We start from the raw sequence: 8,374 nt of genomic DNA, 5'->3' as shown, positions 1-8,374 counted from the left end.
TAAAAAATGATTAAAATATTTATTTGTTTTATTTATTTTTATTTAACAAAAACGTATATTTATTTTTTGTTTATTTGATTTTTAAACTAATTATATCAATTAAAATGATTAAAAAGGACATTTTGGTGTTTGTGTGTCAAGAGAACCCCAGAAATCCTTACTATTTAAACTAATGTCATTAGCTCATGATGGGAAACCAACCGTTGCCTAGCGGCAGACACCACAAACTCTTCTCTCACCAGCAGCACACTCACTCTATTCTTTCCATTCAAAAAAATATTCTGAATTGAAAAAAAATTCTGCACTCTCTCTCATTTTTTTCTCACTTTTCTCTAATCTCTCTCTAAAAAAAACATCAGCCGCCCCTAAAGAAACTAGCACCACATTTTTGGCCGTATTTCCGTCATAGAAGCAAACGGAAGTTCACCGGAAAATCAAGCTCGCTTTCAGATCCGTTTGCTTTGGATCTCCTGGGTATTTTTATTTCTTTTATTTCTAACTTTAGATTCTTTTGTTGGTGTGAGATATAATGATAAATGTTTATCTACAAAGTTTTATCATGATACTGTTTCTTGTTTTATGATGATGTCGTTTCCCAGTCGATAGTGTTAGCTGGCAATATTGCTGCAAATGGAGAGAGTATTGTTGTATTAGCCGCCATTAACATATGATGTGTATTGTTGAATTTTTTTTTTTTTTTTTTTTGTTAATCTTTGGTTCTCTTTTAATTTTTACTATCATTCTAGTTCATATTGAAATGCTTGTTGTGTGTTATAAATAGTAAGTGAAATTTAGAGTTTTTGTCTTTTATGCAAAGTTAATAAATTGTAATCATGTATCCGCTCATGTCTTGTTTTCATAAAGTGTTATTATATTGTTTTTTTAAGTGCTAGTGATGCCTATTGGAGTTTTGGTTAGAACTTCATTATGGACTCTTAAGTCATTTGCCATGTGCACCTGCTGAAATTTTCGGTTCAATTTGTACTAACACTTACGTTGGATTTTTAAATCGTTACCATTCTGTTTCCATGTAATTTCTAAAAAATGTAAGTATAATTTTGTGTTGATGTTGTCTTTTTATTTTATTTTATCACATTGTGTTGTGATTTTGATTCGTGGATTCGGTAATTTAATACCGATATGTCACCCAAATTTCTACATTGATTGTGTATTTTCAACGTGTTTCGATCCTTACATACGACACTCCAACTCCGTTGTCGTTATGTATAAACCGGTTTATGAGCACATGGTGGCCGATTCAATTTAATATTTTATATTCAATATTGTCACTTATTTCTTTTAAAGATAATTAATTAAAGTTTGAATTAAATTAGATAATTTTGTTAACTAATTTTAATTAGCTTAGTCATTTGATTATATTAATTTTTAATCAAACAATTTTGATAATTAATTTTAATTACCTTAATTAGACAACTTAATCGAATTTTAATCAATTAATTTTGTTAATTTAATATTAATCAATTTATTTCACTACCATTTCAATTTCCTTAAACTAAACCATTTCAATCTCATCAATTCAAAACACTCCAATATTTAAATCATTTTCTAAATAAAACGTGAAGAAAAAGGTTACCTGGATGGAATGTCCAGTCGTAATCCCGAATATTAGGCTCAAGCTGTAAGAGCTTGCAAGCCATAAATATTTGTCTTCTCTTTCACACTCCAAGATTCAAAACCTCTTCTTAATAAAGTTGGAAGAAAAAGATTACCTGGAGGGAATATCCAGCCGTAATCCCGAATATTAGGCTCAAGCTGTAAGAGCTTGCAAGCCATAAATATTCGTCTTCTCTCCAAAACACCTGTAAATATCTCAAACCATCTTCTTAATAAAGTTGGAAGAAAAAGATTACCTGGAGGGAATATCCAGCCGTAATCCCGAATATTAGGCTCAAGCTGTAAGAGCTTGCAAGCCATAAATATTCGTCTTCCCTCCAAAACATTCATAAATATCCGAATCATTTTCTTAGCAATATTGGAAAGAAATAGACTGCCTGGGTGGAATGTCCAGACGTAGTCCCGAGTATTAGACCCAAGCTGTAAGAGCTTGTAGGTCACAAGTACTCGTCTTTCAAACTTCAAAATACCTAATTCCTACCTTAATACCTTTCTCAATAAAGATGGAAATGGAACATGGTGTATACCATGCACTCCTGAGGCTAGGATTCGAGATGTATATCTCGCTCATCCAAGTTCTCGCCATCACTCAAAATACATCCAACCAATCAAACTCTTTTCTCGCCGCCGTGCGACTAATCAAAAACCTTTTTCATAAATGAAAGATATATTGTCTTAAGTGATACAAAACAATGTTTCGGCCACGATTGTTGAGTAGAGATAAATGACGCTTTTCCGAATGTAGATTTATAAATCCGTTCGATGTGTGGTATGCGTCCACTCCTCATCTGTTTTGGGTAAAACAATGTTTTCGTCGATTAATACAATATAGCTTTCGCTAAAATCGACCAACAAATAAACATTTTTCTACCCAGAACTACGTAAGCCTTGATTTCTCTTTTGAGATACGTAGGAGCAGGATTTATAAATCTTGTCAGGCCCACTAATAAAAAAACTTAGGTTTAGTCCTTCGTTAAAAAATCCAAAAACATTTTCCTCTCTTTTATTCATTCTTTCCCACTTAATAACTTGAAAAGCCTAACATTTCAAACTAACATTAACGCACACAACTGACCTAATGGTTCCCGTTGAGTACAACGGACGTGAGGGGTGCTAATACCTTCCCCTTGCGTAATCGACTCCCGAACCCTGATATTGGTTGCGATGACCATATCTTATCCTTTCTTTTGTCCTGGGTTTTATCGATATTTCCCCTTTCCTTTTTAGGAATAAATAAAGTTCGGTGGCGACTCTGTTCAGTCCATCATTGCGAGCGTGCGATCGCGCTTCGCTTTGAAGTCGTATCCCCATTTTTTTTGAGGTGTGACAGAGAGCTCAGATGAGGCATCATAAGTAGTCTGAAATCCAAGTAAGTCATTGAAACGCTTGTGGTTGAAGGTGTACTATGTCCCAACCATCACTAGCATGACCAACATAGGGCTCGTAGTTCAGCGAGCTCAAGAACTCCAAAGTGAGGTTCCTGTAAGTCACATGCATCGCTTCACTATACTCATCCCATTACAACTGACTGCACAAATGCCTGACACTAGGCTCAATGCCTAATGCTTCCATGCAGCTTGAATCAGGATATCTGGTGGGTAGCATTGGACGCTGGGAAAGCATGGTGTAGCGTTGCTCCTGTACTGGGTCACGAAAGATCACTGGCATAGTGTCGAAATTCTCCATCCTGAAAAGTTAGGTTAAAAACAGAGAACACCTGAAATCGCAAATATTGCAACTGTTAGTCTAAACATAAATAAATATATATATATATATATATATATATATATATATATATATATATATATATATATATTTATATATATATATATATATATATATATATATATATATATATATATATATATATATATATATATATATATATGAAAATATAAATCGAAATAGTAAAAGTGAAGTAAAGGGAAAAGAAATCATGGGTTGCCTCCCATGCAACGCTTGTTTAACATCGTTAGCTTGACGATTTGAACTTTATATATCAGAGGTAGGAACCGGATGGTCGATCAGAGTATGGCTAGGGCATTTTGTGGGGATGTCACCGCCTTGATATGGCTTCAGGCTTTGTCCATTTACCACAAACGGATTACAGGAATTGTTCTGGATTCCAACTGCTCCAGATTTGAGGATTTTGGAAACCTTAAAGGGGCCTGTCCATCTCGAACGTAGCTTACCTGGAAAAAGTCGTAATCTGGAATTGAAAAGGAGAACAGAGTCGCCTATATTAAAGTCCTTTTTCACAATCCTTTTGTCATGCCATGCTTTGGTTCTTTCTTTGTATATAATGGCATTCTCATAAGCGTTCTGGCGGAGTTCCTCCAATTTATGGATATCGAGGATTCGCTTCTCGCCAGATGCTAGGTAATCCAAATTCAGGGTCTTGATGGCCCAATATGCTTTGCGCTTAAGTTCAAAAGGTAAGTGGCATGAATTTCCATAGACTAACTGGTATGGTGTAGTTCTAATAGGGGTTTTATAAGCAATTATGTAAGCCCACAATGCTTCTGTTAGCTTTTCAGACCAATCTTTTCTGGATATTGAAATAGTTTTTTCCAAGATTTGCTTAATCTCTCTGTTTGATACTTCCACTTCACCATTAGTCTGGGGTTGATATGGTGTTGCTACTCTGTGTTTTACTCCATACTTTCTTAAGAGTTTATCGAATATCCTGGATATAAAAGGTGATCCACCATCACTTATGACAAGTCGTGGTACTCCAAATCTGGGGAAAATATTGTTTTTAAACAACTTGATGACTACTCTTGTGTCGTTAGTGGGTGAGGCTATAGCTTATATCCATTTGGACACATAGTCGACGACTACCAAAATATACTTGTTTCCCATCGAAGATGGAAAAGGTCCCATGAAATCAATACCCAAAACATCAAATAATTCCACTTCTTGGATGTTCTTCAAAGGCATTTCGTCGCGTCTTACCGGTCATATTGGACAATATAAGTATGGACATCACGCTATAGTGTTGGCCAATAAAGTCCAGCTTGAAGGATCTTAGCGTATGTCTTGGATGTGCTTGAATGTCCACCATAGGGTGAAGAGTGACAATGCTCTATGATATTTCTAACTTCTTCTTCCGAGACACAACGTCGAAAGATGTTATATGTTCCTCTTTTAAAAAGGAGTGGTTCGTCCCAATAGAAATGTCTTACATCTTTAAAGAACTTTTTCTTTTGTTGGTAATTGAGGTCAGGTGGTATGATATCAACGGCTAGATAATTCACAAAATCAGTGTACCATGGTACTCTGCTAATCTCTGAAATTGTTCCAAACTTGTCTCTATCAGGTTCAAGGGGAACGGTATCTAACTTAGCTATCAATCTGTCATAGGTGAAATCATCATTTATAGGTAAATGGTTTGGCTTCAAATGCTCTAGTCTAGAAAGATGGTCAGCAACTACGTTTACTATTCCTTTTTTGTCTCGGATATCTAAGTCGAACTCTTGTAGCAAAAGGATCCATCTGAGTAACCTAGGTTTCGCATCCTTTTTGCTTAGAAGGTAACGGATAACTGCATGGTCTGTATAGACTATAATCTTAGATCTGACAAGATAAGACCTAAATTTATCAATTGCAAAAACTACAGCTAGGAGTTCCTTCTCTATTGTCGTATAATTGAGTTGAGCGACATCTAGGGTTCTACTAGCGTAATATATCACATGTAATTTCTTATTTTTTCTTTGTCCTAAAACAGCTCCTACAGCAAAATCGCTAGCATCACACATTATTTCAAAAGGTTGAGTCCAATCCGGAGTTTGTAAAATGGGTGCTGAAATTAGCGCTTGTTTTAAATTATTAAAGGCTTTGATACATTTTACATTGAAAATGAATTCAACGTCTTTCATCATAAGGCCGGTAAGGGGTTTTGTTATTTTAGAGAAATCTTTGATAAAGCATCGGTAAAAACCAGCGTGTCCAAGAAAACTTCGGACTTCTCTAACAGTCTTAGGAGGGTTAAGGTTTTCTATTACTTCTATCTTTGCTTTGTCGACCTCAATGCCTCTTTCAGATATTATATGTCCTAACACTATGCCTTCTTTAACCATAAAGTGGCACTTCTCCCAGTTTAATACAAGGTTAACTTCTATGCATCTTTCTAGGATTTTCTTAAGATTAATGAGGAAATTCTCAAAGTCAAACCCACATACCGAGAAATCATCCATGAACACTTCCATAATTCCGTCGAGATAATCTGCGAAGATTGACATCATACAACGTTGGAAAGTAGCTGGCGCATTGCAGAGTCCAAACGACATTTCTCTGTAAGCAAATGTTTCGTAAGGACAGGTGAAGGTTGTTTTCTCTTGATCCTCGGGGTGTATGGGTATTTGGAAAAATCCAGAATATCCATCCAGATAACAAAAGTAAGAGCGTATGGCAAGACGCTCAAGCATTTGATCTATGAATGGAAGGGGGAAATATTCTTTCCTAGTTGCCTTATTGAGTTTCCTATAGTCTATTCACATATGCCATCCTCCTTCTATACGTTTAGCCACATCCTCGCCCTTCTCGTTCTGCACGACTGTGATGCCTCCCTTTTTGGGTACCACATGTACAAGACTTACCCATTTACTATTGGAGATCTGATAGATTATACCAGCTTCTAGCAGTTTAAGGACTTCCTTCTCTACCACCTCACTCATTATAGGGTTGATTCTTCACTGATGTTCTTTGGAAGGTTTTAAATCCTCCTCTAGCGAGATCCTGTGCATACATACAGATGGGCTTATACCTTTTAAATCAGAGATGTTGTATCCTAAGGCAGAGGGGTATCTTCGTAAAACATTCAAGAGTTGGTTTGTCCCGTCTTGGTTTAAGGTGCCACTAACTATTACTGGGCGGTTCATTTCTTTATCCAAAAACTCGTATCTTAGGTTCTTGGGCAATTCCTTAAGTTCTTGAGCTGGTTTTTGAGAGTTTGGTGAAAGGTCTGGAGTAAGGGTCAAACATTATTTAGTGTGAGGTTCCTCTTCCTTTAGCTCGTCATACCTTTCATTCGGGTTTGAAAATGGTTCGATCATATGTTCTTCTGGTTCAAATTCCCTTATGCATTCATCTATGATATCAATCGCGTAACATGTGTCTCCTATGATTGGTGCCATCAGGAAATTTGAAAGAATAAACTCTATCTTTTCATCTCCTACTTTGAAAGTTAATTTTCCTCTTTTAACATCTATTATAGCTCCGGCTGTTGATAAAAATGGTCTACCTAAAAGGATAGGGATATCATCGTCTTCCTTGATACCCATGACCATAAAGTCTGTCGAGATATAAAGTTGACCGATCCTAACGGGGATGTCTTCTAATATGCCTAACAAATCTATCGGCTAATTGGAGGGACATCTTAGTTGGTTGTAATTCTCCTAAATTTAACCTTTTACACACAACTAAGGGCATTAAACTCACACTAGCGCCTAAGTCTAGGAAAGCCTTGTCGATCACATGACTCCCTAGAATGCAAGGTATAGAAAAACTCCCAGGGTCTTTCTCCTTCTTAGCAAGTTTATTCTCCGAAATAAAATTGCATTCCTAGGGTTTGGGATCGTCAAGCCTACGCTTGTTGGTTAAGATGTCTTTGAGAAATTTGGCGTAAGAGGGATTTTGGGTGATGGCTTCGGTGAAAGGAGTATCTACATGAAGCTTCTCTATTACTTTTATAAACTTTTGGTATTGGTTATCGATTTTGGTTTGTTTAAGTCTTTGCGGATATGGGATTGGTGGTTTGTACGGGAGTGATGGTTTGTAAGTTTTATCCTTGGCTTCTCCTTCTTGGTCGGTTTGTTTTTCGGGTTCCACTGGTTCTTCTCCTTGGTTGGTAGGTGTATTTTCTTTAGAAGCTTTGGACTCGCTCATTGCTAGGTTATAAGGCCCTTCGTAAGCGGTCCCACATCGTAATACGATAGCGTTAGCTTGCCCTCGAGGGTTGAGTTGAGGTTGTCCATGGAATTGTCCTCCAGGTGTAGTTTGCGAGGCTTGGTTTTGTGCTACCTGTGAGATTTGGGTTTCAAGCATCTTATTGTGAGTAACTATCTGATCAACCTTAGTCCCTAATTGCGTTATTAGTTCGTTTACGTGAATGTTTTGGTTTAGGAATTCTTTATTTTGCTGAGTCTGGCCTGATATAAAGTTCTCCATGATCTTCTCAAGGTTAGGCTTCCGGGGCACAACTTGCATAGGTTGATTTCGTTTTTGGGCTTGAAAACCTTGTGGTCTTTGAGGTGCAAGATTTTGGATAGGGTTTTGGTTTTTATAAGAAAAATTCGGGTGATTCTTCCATCCAGGGTTGTAAGTGTTTGAAAATGGGTTTCCTTGGGCGTAATTCACTTGGTCGGTGTTTAGGTCGTTTAAAAGGTTACATTCCGCCGATTCGTGTCCTCTAGATCCTCAAAGTTCACACTCTGTGTGGACTACCACTGCGGTGTTAGAGTTTGTAGAAATCTGTTCGACCTTAAGGGCTAAAGCGTCCATTTTCGCTTGCATCATGTCCATAAAACTTATCTCATGTATTCCACCTTGGGTCTCCTTTTTCTCTACTGATGCTCGTTCAGTACCCCATTGGTAATGGTTTTGGGCCATATCCTCAATTAGGTCACAAGCTTCAGGGTAAGGTTTGTTCATCAGCGCGCCACCAGCGGCAGCGTCGATGCTCGTTTTTGTGTTATAATGGAGTCCATTGTAGAAGGTATGAACGACCAGCCATTGTTCT

The 8,374-nt window shown here is 37.1% G+C and overlaps 1 long non-coding RNA gene across 1 annotated transcript; it reads left to right on the top strand.

Annotated features, from left to right (window-relative positions):
- The first annotated feature begins 133 nt into the window (after window positions 1–133).
- LOC127121136 (uncharacterized) lies at window positions 134–1,090 on the top strand. The gene is made up of 2 exons (XR_007803326.1): window positions 134–474; window positions 600–1,090. It is a non-coding gene; the product is annotated as an uncharacterized LOC127121136 (long non-coding RNA).
- Window positions 1,091–8,374: the final 7,284 nt, after the last annotated feature.

The sequence above is a fragment of the Lathyrus oleraceus genome, chromosome 2 (assembly GCF_024323335.1).
Source record: "Lathyrus oleraceus cultivar Zhongwan6 chromosome 2, CAAS_Psat_ZW6_1.0, whole genome shotgun sequence".
Lineage (NCBI taxonomy): Eukaryota > Viridiplantae > Streptophyta > Magnoliopsida > Fabales > Fabaceae > Lathyrus > Lathyrus oleraceus.
Note: the sequence above shows the minus strand (reverse complement) of the source record. Positions and strands in the feature narration are given on the sequence as shown.